This window comes from Hippichthys cyanospilos, chromosome 5, assembly GCF_059441005.1.
Source record: "Hippichthys cyanospilos isolate Australia breed blue-spotted pipefish chromosome 5, RoL_Hcya_1.0, whole genome shotgun sequence".
NCBI lineage: Eukaryota > Metazoa > Chordata > Actinopteri > Syngnathiformes > Syngnathidae > Hippichthys > Hippichthys cyanospilos.
This window is the reverse complement of record NC_142373.1, coordinates 6,021,450-6,039,348: the sequence shown is the minus strand read 5'-3', so window position 1 is coordinate 6,039,348 and position 17,899 is coordinate 6,021,450. Positions and strand designations below refer to the sequence as shown.

Here is a 17,899-nt window from a genome sequence, read left to right as displayed (position 1 = left end):
AATGTGCACAGCAAGCTCGTAAAGACAACACAAATGGGATGTCGACATCTCCTACTCAATTCAACACACATCATTTAAAATATCCTTGGCATGGCACACTACAGAAATGAGGGCCTGAGCAGCAACTACAATTATTTCATGCTGGATCTGGTTGTTTTGTTTCGTGTTTTGTTTTAAATTTGAGGGGGGGGTGGGGGGGTGTCAGCCATTTTGGATGAATGAACGTGACAATGACGATATCTGGCAGATATTGTCAATCAGTTTCCTCACAATTTGGGGACATGCCAGGATTCATCCTGAAAGCAAATACCAAACAAACAAACAAAAAAAAACTTGTATACGTGAATCACTTCTGAGTTTTTGGACAAGGATATTAGTGCAAGCATTTTTTTTTTCCACTGAAAGACCTATTATTTAAGTGCCAACGTTCAACCCAATCAGGTGTCCCTTTTGGACCCATGGGAATGCAATTAGATGAGTGGCTATTGAACTAACATCTTTCAAAAAGAAAGATACAAATCTACATGAAAAATACATATTAATTTCAGCAATCAGTTTAACTCATTCTGGTTAGAGTTTAATTAATTTTGGTCGGATCGGCATCACACTGGGGTCATTTATTTTTCTTTTGTCGCAGTTACTGAGTTTATTCATGATGATCATCAGACCGAATGCATTAGAATTTCCCTTACTGATTTATTTCTCATTTCTCTCCATTTTGTGTTGTCATATTCATGGCCAGTCGGAAGCAGTTTAATTTTGTTCTTATACTACCATGGTAAAAGACGTCCTAGTGAGGATTCATTGATTCATAATCATTAGCTTGACTTTTTCACCCAAAACCACCACTCGGGTATATGCTTACGGCACTAATGCCCACATGACCTCTAAAGATGAGCTGTAGTGAGCTTGTGAAAGAATTGCTTGTGATTGATTACACTATGATTATTTTAATCTAACATTCAAAATGAAAAACTATGACCAGAACATCAAGACAACAAATAATTTAGAACTTGTGAAACACCGGTTTGAATGGTTGCTGAAAAACTTAGTTACAGATCACTGGCGCCTCCCAACGTTGGTAAAATGAAGTGCAGATACAGCACTGGGTTAGTCAACAGAATTATAAATCATCATACAAAATAAATCCTAGCACCAGCTGGAAAACCTTCTGCAGCTTGTGATTGTTATCACTTTTCCTTCAACACCATAGTATACCATTCACAGGATGATTTACAGACATCACCGAAGTCTCATCTCTTGAGACAGGCTGTTTAAGTGAGTTCATGTGGTTGAGTGAGTTGCCGTCTGATGCACTCCCACAGGCTGAGCTTGTGAGCATCGCTACGACCAGAACTTTGGGCAGTGATTCAGATGACTTTGACTCAGCTTGCTGTGACTCTGTAAAGATTTAGGTGCTGAGGCAGGTCAGGAATATGGGCCGTGTATCGCCAGTGTGTAAAGTTCTAATGGCTTACAGAAGAGACACCACAGAAAGTCTCCATTTAACACCAGTTTGTCATCGGCCACACGGAGGAAAGTCTAAGAGTAATCTGTGAAATGTGTTGAGCCAACCACTGTATTGCAAAAGAGACCGAATATGACCATTTACTGATGACTTCTGGCCAATGCTTTCAACCGGATGTTGTAGGCAGGGTCCTTTGAGGTGGAGCATGAGCCAGTGAATAAGGGAAACATTCACCCTCCCTCTCAGTTGGTCCCCTCCCATGGCTTTGATGTGGTGGCAGAATGTGCACAAACAACATAAACCACCCTGCTACAAACGCTGTGATTTATTACCCAAGGCGAGGAAATGAGCTCGAAGGCAGTTATGTTCATTTTATAGGGTGGATTTGTCGCTTTCATACAGCCGGACAGTCTTTTGTGCGAGGTACTTTGAGAAGACTGTGAAGCAGGATTCCTAGAACAAATACCAAATATTGTTTGTAGGCTGGATCCAAAACGTTTTGACAAACCAAAAAAAGGAGAGGAAAAAATATCTATTCACAATAGAAAAGTTTGTTTCCTATCCGACTATCAGAATATACAGTACAGTATAGTAATTTATCCAGTTGATCTAATTGTCAGCTACCATGCAACAACAACAATCATTTAGAGCAAAAGTTTGTAGAAATTTTATCTAAAAAGATATTTAAACTTGAATGTACACTGACTGGTAATGAGGAAAATGTTCTTGAAAAATCAACCTTAAATTTTCTGATTTTCTGCTACATATTCCCCAATAATAGGAAACATCATAGGCTTGATTAGTTGAACTAACAGATTGTGTGTGATGCAGCAAAAACGCTCACAGATATTGATGACTGAAGATAATTACCTAGATTCCATTGGGGGAACGTGATATACTTCCCATATACTGTTATAACTATCCACGGTGTTGTTACAATTGTTACAAATGGATGACAAAATATATTGTTGACTTCATGTAATTGGTTATTTGAAATGAAACATTACATAAATTCATGAAGAAAAAAAAATAATAAAACAACTCCAACCAGTTTCCAGCACAAGCGGAAAAATGTACTGTACTGAGCCGTGACACCCAACTTGCAATATATAACTACTCATAGGAAGGCAGCATTCTCCAAGAGATCATAGAAGCTCCCGTTGTCCAAAATAGAGGAACGTCGCTTTACAGGTTGTGGATTCTATCCACCTTCGAAAACACTTCCACACTCATTTGGGGGGGAAGTCATTTACATCGTGTTGCAAAGCACATGTATATTTAGTTTTGCAAGTCTCTCAATTATCATTGAAAGGATATTTTATAATCTGATCATTTTTGTTTTTCAAGTTTATGGAAGGTGGAACATTGCAGTAATGTCTGTGAAAATGACTCGACTATATTGTTTGTAGGCTGACTGTATGTCTGTCTCTATGCCCCCTGTAATATGAGTTTGATAGAGACCCACCTAAAGTCAGCGGGGATATACTGGAGGTGCATGAATCTGAACTGATACATGATACACAATAATGAATGGAGACTTTGGACTAGAAAATATTCGGAAAAAAATGTTTACAATTCAAACTGATTCAAGGTTACATCTCAAAGTGAGGCATTTCATTAGGTGACCCAAAGTCAAGGGATCCTTCACATTACAGTTCTGATGGTTTTTTTCCTCCTTAACACAAGTTCTTCTTATAATCTGTTACAGTTCTCTGACTGATGAATTTGATTTCCATGCACATTTTTTACACATTCCTCTTCCCAGTGACAATCACATAACACTTTGAATGTTAATGTCTATCAATTAAAAAGTGAACATTTGAGAAATGTGTACTCTATCTATCTATCTATCTATCTATCTATCTATCTATCTATCTATCTATCTATCTATCTATCTATCTATCTATCTATCTCTCTCTCTCTCTCTCTCTCTCTCTCTCTCTCTCTCGCTCTCTCTCTCTCTCTCTCTCTCTCTCTCTCTCTCTCTCATATATATATATATATATATATATATATATATATATATATATATATATATATATATATATATATATATATATATATATATATATATATATCGTGTTATGAAGGAGGCATAATGATCGCGAAAGTCCGAATCTGCCATTATCTTGCCAACTTTACTTAAGTCAAGACGCAGGGGAAGTTGATTGTCACACGCAAGGGCAGGGACACACAGGCGACACTTAGGTAAAGTTACTTAGGTAAAGTTGGCAAGATATTGGCAGATTCTCCTTCATAACACAGACTACCAGCTACAATGTCAAAAAAAGACATTTATAAAATATTTAAACCGTTTGTTTCGCTGAAACGACGCAATTGATCTCTTTGAGCAGCAGAGGCTGGGCGAGTGCGCAAGGGACAGTCTGCAAATTACTAGATGAGGAGGGGGGGAAAAAACAATAACGCTACAATTTGTGATTATGAATTCAACGAACACATCAAAGACATTAACATAATCATATTGGAACAGTGTTTCGGGATAAAAAAAAAAGCGTTTGTTTAATTTTGGACAAGTTTTGTTCTTAAAAATCATTAATAAACTAAATATTCATCTATGGCTCCAATATTGTTTAATATAGGGAGTCCAAAATCACTGGGCACGTTAATGACATTTTCATGATCACACTACAACACTCTTTTTTTAAAATATATTATTTTGATTATTTTGATTGGGGTCACTGATGTGTGTGGTGATTTTGGAGTCCCTAACCCAACCAACAGCAGAGCTATTGAACAATATATTGGTAAATTATGGTCAATATGCATTTTAAAAACATCCTTAAAATTAGGCAAAGGAATTTATTAGAAAACCAGCAGTTGTAAAATAATTGAGAGTACTTCATTGATGGTTGGAGTGATTTAGGAGTTTTTACCCCAACTCAAAAAGGGGAGCCAGTGATTCATTTTGAGGGTATAAATGATTAACAAGCATTTAAAATAAATCCCCCAAATTTATCAAAATAATATATTTAAAAAACGAGTGTTGCTGTGTGATCATGAAAATGTCATTGACGTGCCCAGTGATTTTGGACTCCTTATATTAAACAATATTGGAGCCATAGATGAATATTTAGTTTATTAATGATTTTTAAGAACAAAAACTTGTCCAAAATTAAACAAACACTTTTTTTTTATCCCGAAGCGCTGTTCCAATATGATTATGTTAATGTCTTTGATGTGTTCGTTGAATTCATAATCACAAATTGTGGCGTTATTGCCCCCCCCCCCCCCACCCCCCCCCCCCCCCCCCCCCCCCCCCCCCCCCCCCCCCCCCCCCCATCTAGTAATCTGCAGACGGTCCGTTGCGCACTCGCCCAGCCTCTGCTGCTCATAGAGATCAATTGCGTATTTTCAGCGAAAGAAACGGTTTAAATATTTTACAAATGTCTTTTTTGAAATTGTAGCTGGTAGTCCGTGTTATGAAGGAGGCATAAAGGCAACTTTGGTGTTCGACGACGATTTGTCTGAGAGGTATTGATCGCGAAAGTCTGAATCTGCCAATATCTTGCCAACTTTACCTAAGCCCAATATCTTGCCAACTTTACCCAAGTCTCATTTCCTTGTTAAAACTTCCTTTTAGAGCCACATATTTCTCAGTTTTTATGCATTTTTTGGGTTCCGTTCCTTCCTCCTCCAAACTCAACTCACCATGCCCATGCAAACGTGACACTTATATTAAATTGCCAATTGTAATTTAGCGTATATCACAGATGTCAAACTAAAAAAAAATGTTTCATTAATTAATTAAAAGTGTCATTCATTAAATAAATCTATCATTAAATAGGATCTGCTTTAATTAATTGTATTCAATTAAGGCTGCATTTAATTAATGAAACATTTATTTAAATGTAATTACACTTTTATTACTGAATGGTACGTTTATTAATTGAATTTTGGCACTTTCGGTCCTCCAAATCCCTTAACTATCTAGCTATGTATCTGCCTGTCTAAATATGGGTGACAAGCTCACTCATTCAGGAGGGGCTTCGCTGTCAGTGTGCATGTCACCATTTTCATCACAAAGTGTCACTAAGGATTTTATGTCAGTTAACTTTGATATTTAATGTCATTTAGGAATGCATGTCACAATTTGTCATTAAGCCCTTTATCATGTCTATTATATACTGTAAGTCGAATTCCTTCTGTGAAATCTTTGTCATATTGTCTTCTATTTATGGGAAGTTGTCCTGTGTTTCAATCTGCTGGAATTCTGATACCGTTTTTCTTCAAAGTTGCATTGTATTATTAAATTGTATTATTAAATCATCAACTCTGATTTGCCTCAAGTGTTCTTGGATCTTAATGCACACTGTAGCATCAGCTTCGAGCCGCTACTGCTCCACATTGAGAGGAGCCAGTTGAGAAGGTTCGGGCTCTTGTTAGGTTGCCTCCTGGACGCTTCCCTGGTGAGGTTTTCCAGGCATGTACCACAGGGTGGAGGCCCCGGGGATGACCCAGGATACACTCTGTCTCTTGGCTGGCTCGGCTGTGTACATCGGCACATACATCCGATGATACAACCACAAAGTCGATCATCGAACTGCGGCCTACGGTGTCCTGGTGCCATGTGCACATATGGACACCCCTATGTTCGAACATGGAGTTCGTTATGGACAATCCGTGATGAGCACAGAAGTCCAATAACAACGCACCGCTCGGGTTCAGATCGGGGGGGGGGGGGGCGTTCCTCCCGATCACGCTCCTCCAGGTCTCACTGTCATTGCCCACGTGAGCATTGAAGTCCCCCAGCAGAACGAGGGAGTCCCTGGAGGGAGCGCTCTCCAGCACACCCTCGAAGGACTCCAAAAAGGGTGGGTACTCTGAACTGCGGTTTGGTGCATAGGCACAAACAACAGTCAGGATCCATCCCCCCACCTGAAGGCAGAGGGAGGCTACCCTTTCGTTCACTAGGGTAAACCCCAATGTACAATGTCACCGGATCACTGGAACACGCAAACCCCTCCACCGCGTTAAGGTGACGGCTCAAGGAGGGGCAAGACAAACATAAAAAAAAGGGAAAATATACAACCCACATGAAGGATGTGCAGAAATGCAATTGAAAAGTGCAAAGCTATGGCAGCAGCAGCATAAAACATAAAACATTTTGTAGTCCATTGAACTAAATTGCACGGTGAAGGTGCATTGTCTGGGGGGGGGGGGGGGGCAAAGCATATTATTGTTCATGATGATAAGCTATCCCTCAGCCTGTTGGTCCTGGACCTCTTTAACATCACTAGCAATCTTGGGACCCATGGATAACCCATTCAAGTTTGAATTAAGCAGTAAAATTGTGGTCTCCTTTGCAGATTGAATGAAGCCAAAAACAAGCGAAAGCTTCTGCTTGTCTGTGCCATTGCCATTGAGATAAAAGGAGCAAACGCTTTCCTCCTGTTAATTGGCACGTGTACAAATACAGTGGGCCCCCGTGTTACGAGATTAATCCGTTCCGCGGTTGGGCTCGTAAGGTGAACTCACCGTATGGCGGGCAATTCAAACCAATGTTAAATAGCTAATGCCTTTTGAACCCAGGTAAAAACATCACAATTGTACATACTATTTTGATTCCAATTTTTTATATGTAAGTGCAATGTATATATAACATTCATGTATTCAATCAGAAAACGTCATAAATAAAAAAAATGAGTGCCATTTGTTATGCCCATATTCCCTAATAAGATTTATCTCCAATCATCTTCTTACTTCTCTCTTTAACATCCCTAGCAATCTTGGGACCCATGACTAACCCTTTCAACTTTGAATTGGTGCGTCCATCAGAGCCTTTCAGCAATACTTCCGACCAGATTATCCGTCCTGCTGAAATAAGGTCCCATCCTGTCTGCCTCCTCTCTGACCCGTCTGCCGGCCAAGTTCCCTCTTCCCCAACCCAGAGAGTCCCACCACGTCACCCGTCCTTATCTGCAATCCCTTATCTGCTATCCCCTGCAAGTACCATTCAGCAAAAACATTCTGTCCTTACCTTCACTACCTGTGTGTGCTTTTGGGTCCTCCATCTCCAAGCTGTGACAGTACGATCTGGCAGATTGCAAAGGGAAAGGGCCGGGCTTTATACTGGGTGGTGGGTCATGGAAATCGGTGCTGTTCAAGGCTGATTGGCAGAAGGGGTGAGATGTGTTGGGAAGTGATTGGCTGGACCGATGGCTTTGTGACAGATCACTTTGTTTGTGTCAGATTGCGTCAGCTCGCTCTGTGACATATACATTAAAGAGAGGACAAAAAAAACTCAGTATTCCACATCACAACATGAAAAAAACTTAAGCCAGGGACACTGTAACCCGGGGGTCCACTGTATAGGTTTTTCATCAGTTAGCACTCCAATCAATTTTGTGTCATTTACTCTGTCCATTTCAATTGAATTAACTATTTTGACTTAATTTTTCTAATATTAAAAAAAATCTATACATTGTTTTCTTTAGATTCAATGATAATTGAACTATATAAAAAAAAAAATCTTAATGCAATACTTTTTTCCACAGTCCTCAAAATCTGATTGAGATTTATGATCTATGAAGCAATATTAAGTCATGTCATCTGCAAATATTTTAGGGAGTTTTGAGACATAGCAAATCAATAATTTAAAGTATAAATCATTTAGAACCAAAGCAAAGGGCTCTGAGGGACCCAGTGAGTTTTCAACTCTCTTTATTTCTTAATTTGACTTATTTTAATAACAAAATAACAATAAATATATCTACAATATGTTTCAATTCTATGAACCCCCCACTATTTTGCATGGAATAGGGACCACAGAAAATGTGTTGTTGGGACAACTGTTATATTTAAGAAGAATGAATAAAACATAGCTGGATGAATCAGGATGAGAGAATTACAGTAATTGATTCAATAACTGATTGAAAGCATGTGAAACCATTGCACGTTACCATAATGAAATCTGCTCACCTACGGATAGATGGGCGGAGGGAGGAAGGGAAGATAGATGCATGGGTGAAAAAATATACCAACAATTGTGCAAATGTGTATGTGTGTACAAAATGTTGCATTTTCAATATACGTACAGTATTTTTCTTAGGACTTTTCATAGAAATTTTAACAGGATAATTGGGAATTGTAATATTTTTACTTGTACTTTCTTGTGCACCTGGAAAGTGAATTTAATCATGGGCTGATGTCCTCCATCGTGCATCAGAGCGAATTGCGCTAAACTATTCAGAAGCAAAACAGAATTGAAATAGTGAAAATACTTAGAAATTACTGGGCGATTCCACCACATCCGCCACGCTCCGCCTGCTTTCTGCATGCGCAACGACGGACGCACACTCGCACCCACAGCTTGCGTTCCCGATCCTTCTCGAAGCGTGGCGTCACACATTCCTTAGGTCCTAAGGTTTAGGAAGTCAAACTATGCAAGGGCGGAATCATCAACTCTGTATGTGGAAAGTGTACTTGGATAACACTTCATGGCATAAGCCAAAAAAGGGCTTCTCGGGTCTTAGAAGGCGATTGTACACGGGTCCCATTTCACTGTGAAGCTGCGGTATTAAAACAGCGCGTGGTCAAATATTCTTTTTCTTTCAGCGTCTCCACTCTGCCTCCTGTCTTGCGCGCACGTCAATCAAACGCGCTAACACATTAATTCAAAACTGAAAACAAATGTGAATAAATTAAAACACAGTACATGCTAAATATGTTACACATGCTTTATTTACAATGGGTGAGTACGTACATACAACGTTCATTTTAATATATTGTCATTATGCGGCATGACTAGGGGAGTACGGAGGTGCAAGCTGGGAGTCAGGAGGGGGTAAATTCAAGAGTGGAGGTTTAATAAGAAAATAAGGCAGGAACAATCATAAGCAAAAACTGGACAACGAGAACTAAATTGAACTCACAGGAGACGGCGACCAAGAGACAGGAAAAAATACGATGAGCGAGGAATGACATTGACGAGGTGAGACGTGCTAAACGGCGGGATAAAACAATGACCCAACACTGACTGGACACGGACAGGGCCTTTAAATAGACGCGAAATGCCTGGAAGGAAGACGAGATGTGGGGGAAGCAGATTGGTAGAAACATGGAACACGCGGATGACAAGAGGAACAGGCTGGTGGGATGGGATTAACTAATGAGACACGGAGAGTAAAGGCAGACGCAAGGGAAACTTAAACATGACCTAAGAACATGGACCAAAACCACACAATCCGAAAAAAAACAACAAACCCAACCAAACATGACATATATTTGTACACATGTTGCTGCTAATTAACATGAGGAAAGCGTTTGCTCCTTTTTTCTCAATGGCAATGGCACAGACAAGCATAAGCTTGCACTCGCTTCTGGCTTCATTCAATCAATCAGCAAAGGAGAACACAATTTTGGTCTTGTAACCGGATGTAGATCACGTTCTTTTTCTTGTTTGATTCTTGCTGAACTGTGGAATTGATGCGGTGGCGTGCACGGCGGACCAGATTTTTCAAGTCTTGCATAAAGTTCACGGACCACGGCAGACCGTGGTGGAGTGGAGTATGGCGGATGTGGTGGAATCGCCCTGTTAATCGTCACAAGACCTGTGGGAAGGCGATCAGGAGGTGACTTACCCTCATAAGCAAAATTTGTCTGGCCAAGTGATGGTCCACACCATCCACTCACTGTTGGCTCCATTCAATTAATCAGCAAAGGAGAACACAATTTTGCTTTTGTAACCGGATGTTGATCACGTTCTTTTTCTTGTTTGATGCTTGCTGAACTGTGGAATTGATGCGGCGGTGTGCATGGAGAACCAGAATTTTCAAGTCTTGCGTAACGTTCTTGGACCACGGCAGACCGTGGCGGAGTGGAGTGTGGCGGATGTGGTCGAATTGCGCTGTTACTCCTGTTAATCCTCACAAGACCTTTGGGAAGGCGATCGGGAGGTTACTTTACCCACATAAGCAAAAATGTTTCTGGCCAAGTGATGGTCCACACCATCCACTCACTGTTGGCCCACATACATCAAAGACTTACAGTCCTTTAGTGGGCCACATCTGATATCCACAACATGGGCCACATAAGGCCCATACCTGAACCAGATTGTAGAACCATAGCTTGGCCCAACTCTGGCCCTGTCATGTTTCTGTTTTTCCTGTGGATTCTCAATATTAACTTGTGTTGTGCCTAGGCAGGGTTTCCGTGGTTCCACAAGGGGGCGGAGTCACCAACCTAGGGCACCTGTTCCCCATCTTCATCATGGGCTTTTTAAGGCTGGCCGCTGCAGGAGAGAGATGCTGGGTTATTCCTTCACCACACTCTTGTCGCTTAGTGAACTCTCCTGCACTCCTGTCCGTCTTCCTAGTGATCTTTTGGTTTGTACTTTGATCTAGTTGTATTTTGATCACTTGATGTTTTCTGTTGTTACTTTGCTCTAGACACTCTCCTGCAGTCGATCCCTCATTGCCTTCCTTCCTATTCGGGCTGACCTACCCAGACATTCTCGTCTATCGCTTATTTGGTACTTTGTGAATTTTGTTTGTACTTTCCCGTTCCCCTTATGGACACTCTTGTTTTCCATGCCTGACGTGCGCTTTTTGTTGTAATAAACTATTTGGACTTAACTCTTCAAGTGTCTGGTCGGGGTCCTTATCCTGTTTGGGCTCGGAGGTTACGACAGACCTGGTGTCATGTTCTATCAGTTTTTGTTGTGGGTTTAAGGTTATGTAGTATCAGTTATAGGTTCTCTGTTTCCCCGTCTGTTGTCACTGTAATTAGCCTCACCTGTCACCCGTGTTCCAGCCTATTGTTTCCACCAGCCAGTTTTCCCCCACCCCTTGTTGTTCCCAGGTGTCTTGCGTCTTAACTAGTTCTGTTAGTATTTAAGCAATATATATATATATATATATATATATATATATATATATATATATATATATATATATATATATATATATATATATATATATATATATATACACAGAGGGCCCCCGGTTTAGGAACCCTCTGTTTTACGTATTTTTCATCTTATGACGTGGACCGCGGCGTTTACAGTGCAAATTACAAATTTTAGTACAAATTATACATTTGTATGTTGAAATAGTAGCTTATACCTGTATAAAATCATTGTGCAGTTTTAGGACAAATAAATTTCATGTGTTGATGACACATGACATGTGTTGATTGTTATGAAGTTGTACAAATATGATTTGCAGTTCTTTTTATAATATTCTGACGTACATTTTTTTTGGAGACAGTTTCATTAATATTTGCCCAAATTTGTCTGAATTTAATCTATAACATACACTACAATTTAAAAAAAGTTTTGCTGAGATTGAATTTACTAAATAAAAATACGTCTCTAATTAAGGGACTTGCAAAAACTTACATCCTGGCTATCAGGATGTAAATTCTAACGCAGGACATTGGCTGACATACGGAGCGCCGACACATGTGCCATCCCTCAGAAAGCAGTTGCGTCCTATCACTGCGCCCAGGCATGGTTTGGTCACGTGATATTTGACGTTGAACGCACTTTAGTGAGAAGAAAGTGCTTTGAATCAACATATGTCCACAGGGATCATTGCCACTATAATGTGGCATTCATTTAAAATGTTTTTAATTAAGAATACATGTGTTGGGTTTTCTAGAAATCCTAAATATAGTGGACCCCCGGGTTACAGTTTTTTTCATGTTGCAATGTGAAATACGAGAGTTTTTTCGTCCCCTCTTTTAGGTATTTTCCCCACTTTGCGACAAAAAAAAACTGTCATGACCCTAGGGGGTAGGATGTCTTTGTGTTTTTTTTTGTCTCCATCTGCAGGCGTTTTTTAGGTAATTGCACTTATTTTCTGTTCCCCTCAATGCTTCCATGCAACACGTCACTACAATGCTGGTCTGCTATTGGTCGGCGTCTCCTCATGGAGATGTTTGTCTGCTATTGGTCGGCCTGACTCATTTCAAAATGGGTAATGGTAAAGCTTTGTTCTATCGTGAGTGGTTACAAAGCCTTATTTATATTATATTTTACTGCATAAATCTAACTTGAATGGGTTAGCCATGGGTCCCGAGATTGCTAGAGATGTTAAAGAGAGAAGTAAGAAGTGATTTATATATAAACAAAGCTGGAGATAATCAAGAAATATCCTTTCTATATTTTTATTTATGATGTGGTTCTTATTGTATACATGTATATTATATATATATATATATATATATATATATATATATATATATATATATATATATATATATATATATATATATATATATACACAGTCGGCCCCCGGCTTACGAACACCCTGATTTACGAACAATTCGCCTTACGAGCGTGGATCACGGAGATTTTTGTCTCCCTCTTACGAACAAACCTTTCGCCTTACGAGCAATCCGACATGCCGGCCATTAAGTATGTGAATATGTTTCTCGCTTAACTGCGTCAACAAATTCAGCAGATTATTTAAACCTTCAGCAGATACTTGTGGCAGTAACGTGAACGCTATTGGTCTTACAACGTCACAGTGACTGTCTCAATCACGGTGTGTAAATATATTACCATTTAAGTGTAGTGTTTGTACAGCTAAAGGGAAAAACAGCTGACATGAAATTAAATGTGCAGATTGCAGGACAAAGAATTGTCATTGGTTTAAATGTGTTTTTTTTTTTTAATTAATTGTCAATACATTCCAACCGTTTAAAAAAAGTGCGAATAAGTATCAGTCAGTCACGGAGATGCCAATATGATATTGGTCGATTAAGGTCACCCGGTCTCACTCACGGAGATGCTATTGGCCGGCGTCACACGTCAATCACAGAAGTGCCGATATGCTATTGGCCGAACGCCTTTATCTAACTTGATGGCACAGCTGGTTGGGATGGAAGGAAGGAGAGAAAATGAGTGAAAAACGGAAGGGAGGAATGTTGTGAAGACTTTGCAAACTTTATCTGTTAGACATAGCTTCCAAAATTACTAGCAGCGGTAAAGGAAGAAATAAGAGGATGATGTTTTAGTATCTCCGTGATTAGCACCCTGACTGAAAGAGTTACTGTGACACTGTAAGACCAATAGCATATCTACTTCGCCGTGTTGACTTTGAGCGATGGTCTCTGCTCCCCTCCGCTTCCACCCAGCTCAAGTCACGTCATTCCAAAGGTAAAAGTAATTTTTCCTTTGTACTTATTACTTAATGCAAATTTACAGTAGATTATGTCACTCAATTTTAATATATGTGTACAGTCGTGGTGTTTTTACCTAGGGCTTTTGCGCGCGTTGCACGCATTCACGAATTAACATGGGTTTGGATTGCCCGTTATACGAGCAGTTCGAGATACGAGCGGATTAAGTTCGTAACCCGGGGGCCCACTGTATATATATACTGTATATATATATATATATATATATATATATATATATATATATATATATATATATATATATATATATATATATATATATATATATATATATATATAGCACTTACTGTGTACTATTTTGGTACCAATTTTTAATATGTATGTACAATTTCAAAGTTTTTACCCGGGGTTCTGAACACATTAGCTATTTAACAGGTTTGGATTGACCGCCTTACGGTGAATTCGCCGTACGAGCCCAACTACGGAACGGATTAATCTCGTAACACAGGGGCCCTCTGTAATAACTGGAACAGTGCTGCTTAGAAGAGTGGTCCCTTTAAATAAGACGTCAGCACATGACCATGACGTGACTGTGCCGCGGAATGAAGGGCAACGTCTTGACCCGGTGCGTGTCAATTAGTAAAGCGTTCATCTTTTTCTTTATAATTTTTTTTTTTTTAACATAAAAATCACATTAATATTTAGCAGAGCCTCCTTTGGCAGCAATAACAACCTCTAAACGCTTCCTATTGCTTCCAATGGGGGTCTGGACTCTGGATTCTGGCTCAAGGTATTTTCTTCTTTACAAAACATCTCCAGTTCAGTCAGGTTTGACGGTTTCCGAACATGAACTTCCCGCTTTAGATCACACCACACATTTTCAGTAATATTCGGGTCTGGGTACTGAGATGGCCATTCCAGAACGTTGTACTTGTTTTTTTGCATGAATGCCTTAGTAAAATTTGACCAATGTTTAGTGTTGTTGATTTATCCAGCCCTATATTTTTTTCAGAATGTGCTGATACTGAATCCATGTGACCTTCAACCTGAACAAGATTGCCAGTACCTGCACAGGCCACACAGCCCCACAACAAGTGGAACCACCACCAATTTTTACTGTGGGCAGCAAGTGTTTGTCTTGGAATGCTGCCTTCTTTTTTCGCTATTCACACAGATCTTTGTTATGTCCAAATAGCTAAATTTTACTTTAATCAGTCCACAGCACCTTATTCCAAAATGAAGCTGGCTTGTCCAAATGCCTTAAATAGGGACGAAAAACTCAGTATTCCAGATCATAACGTGAAAAAAATGTAAGCCAGGGACGCCATAACTCAGGGGTCCACTGTAATTCTTTATTGCTATTATACTTCACATGACATAAACAAAGTTAACGATTCATGCTCCACAAAGACAATGGTGGCATTTCAATGACTGAAATAAGACGGAATATAAGAGGGAAAACGAATTTTAAGCCATGTGATCTTTTAGGATCTAGGTATTTTACTTGTAATAGTTGTTGGTTATGATTACTTACAGTGGGCCCAAAACTTCAGATCAGTTTATCTTGAGCTGTAATTTTTGTGTAGCAAGGCAGTCACAAAATTCATCTTCACAAAGTTAACAAAATGAGCAAATAAGTATAAAATGTGTTGTCCAAGACACAAATACATACTTAGATGGAGTATATAACAATTATATATAATGTGTTTGCAATTATTTACACATTTTGTTTTCCTTCACTTTCATGTTAGCAGATTCAGGAGATAGAAAATATTATCTTAAAAAAAAAAGTTTGTTTGATTGTCTTATTTGTGAGAACAGGAGGTATTGTGTCAATTTGATTCATAATTCATATTTAAAACACATCAACACCATGTTTGCCATTTTCTTTCTGCTGTTTTCCTTTTTTTAGGTCAAACGTTCTCATCCTTGCTTTTGACTTTATGTGTTGTTGTGTGCCAAGTTGCGTGTGTTTGAGCCGCCATCTTAAGACAAGCGCTACCATGGACAATTGAATTAAAACGGTGAAACTCAAAATGTCTATAACATTATACACACAGAAACACTTGTAATAATTAGTCACAGTAAACATTCATCAATATTATGACATAAATGGCTTATTTACTCACCTTTGTCGAATCACATTTACAACTTCAGGTGCGGCAGTCGTGTAATCCTCTTGAGTCTGAACATAACGCTCAGGCATGCGCACAGCCGTTGCTTTTCCCATCCTTATTCATTAATATGGGTGCGTCGTGCCGCAGCACGCTGCACGAATGCAGTGGAGTCACCCTGTTACTTTAATGAAGGCGGGACAAGCCTTGGCTGTACACATACGGCTTGGAGTTCTAAATTGACTTCTAGGCCAGATACCTCACTCTTGATTGCTAGAGTCAAGCCAGTGTCTCCTTTGCCACGCCTGGGCCATGCTCGGTTGACTTGGCTTATGCCAGTGCCGGATGGCCACTATAATGCCAAATCTAGGCCAGATGTCTTTGCTATGTGGGTACAATCTGACTGGCTTAGTGGAGATCCACCATTTTCATGGGTGTTTGAATTAAGCACCTGCGCTCATGATTGTAAAGGAGTTGGAGGAAATATATTTGCATGACAACGCATAGAAGATGAAAACTGACTGGACAAAAAATAAACAAATAAAAACATGCTCACTGTACACCAGTGTTAGTCAAGCTTTTTTGACCCAAGTCATACTTTTTCTTTAAACTAAACCACGAGGCACACCACCAGCCCAAAACTACAGGTGATTAGCGAAACTGACGTCTTTCATTCCCGCCAGTCACCATCACCCCTTTAGATCGTGTCTCAATGTACAATACTGTGCTGTCGCCTATTGGTGAAGAGTATTACATGATTAACATAAAACACACTGAACTAACAGCCGACTAGGCATGGGTTGTTACAGATTCTGAAGGTATGATCGCATTAAACAAAAATGTCACAGAATTAAAATAGCCTTTCGAAAATACATTATTTTAAAATGCTTTGCTAAATAACTGTTTTTCTCCACATCATTCTTTATTAATAAGAAAAATATATAATACAGCAATTGTTATAATAACAAACATTTATCATGCTAAATTAAAATAAATATATAAATAAGAGAAAACAAACCTTAAGTGAGCGACACTGGATTTTCCCAACAAGAAAAGATACATTATTTATTTCTGATTGAACACAGTCACTGCGAGTGGCTGGCAACAAGTCCAAGGAAAGTTCTACGCCAACTGCCCAGACGGCTGGGATAGGCACCAACAAGCCAGTAACCTTAGTGAGAATAAGCAGCTGAAAAACTGGATGGATGGATAGACGAAAGAACACATCCAATTTAAACTGAAATATATGCACTTTGTATAAATTAAGTATAAACATCAATTTATTCACCTTCTTGAATTGCTAGACTGCTAACATCTTACCTCAAACGACGTCACATAAATCTCTCTGTGAAAGTAGTTTATGATGACATGTTAGCCACGTTACCCACAACAGTTAGCCGCAGTAGCAAACATATCGACAACAGCAGTTGTAATGTGATTGGCTGCTGCACTTGAGCCGAGCCATCCCGAGCCATCGACAACAGCAGTTGTAATGTGATTGGCTGCTGCACTTGAGGACTCACATATGATAAGCCATGGGTGTCAAACTCAATGCTCGGGGGCCAGAGCCGGCCCGCCACATCACTTTAAGTGGTCCGCAAAATGCAGATTCAACTTCAAGTTTCTGGTTAAAATACCAAATTTGCAAGTTGTCTTCACCTTTTACATTTTTTCTGAAAAAAATAAAACAACATTTTTTTTCTTTTGAAAAGTTTTTATCAATCTCTAATTTCAAAAGTAGTTAAAGGTCTGATGATCACACCTAAAATTTATTTGATTTCAAAGTCATAACAGAAATTATAGCTACAATGTGGCCCGCCATAAAAATGAGTTTGACACCCCTGTGATAAGCAAAGAGAGGAGGCTCCCGGTGCACACTGCAGTTGCCGGTTGCAGGAAAAAAGAGGTTGGAGGAAAAAGAACTTTCTGTTTTTGGCAGATTTGTACGTTTTAAATAAGCATGACTTGTAAAATCATGTTGTATCGCCAGTGTGCCGACAACGGTACATTGTTTCCAAAATCTTAAAAATAACAAAAAAAGTACAATCGTGTAACTTGACACATCTGACTAAATCTCACAGAACACAGGTTGAGAAACACTGATACATGATACATGAAGACATTTGGTAATCAACTATAACCATTTTATGCAAGCTAGAAATGTAGGTTTATGCTTTTGCATGCAGTTAAGACTCTAACATACACCATTTTCTCA

The 17,899-nt window shown here is 39.3% G+C and overlaps 1 long non-coding RNA gene across 2 annotated transcripts in view; it reads right to left on the bottom strand.

Annotated features, from left to right (window-relative positions):
• Positions 1 to 17,899, bottom strand: part of LOC148423249 (uncharacterized) — a 110,498-nt gene that overhangs the window by 7,493 nt on the left and 85,106 nt on the right. The window contains exons 1-2 of one of the 2 annotated variants that reach the window (XR_015865575.1): positions 15,700 to 15,797; positions 7,467 to 7,694 (exon numbers count right to left, since the gene is read on the bottom strand). This is a non-coding gene — a long non-coding RNA (uncharacterized LOC148423249). Of the gene's footprint in view, positions 1 to 7,466; positions 7,695 to 15,699; positions 15,798 to 17,899 lie in introns of those variants that run through there. The other variant, XR_015865574.1, reaches the window with a different exon arrangement.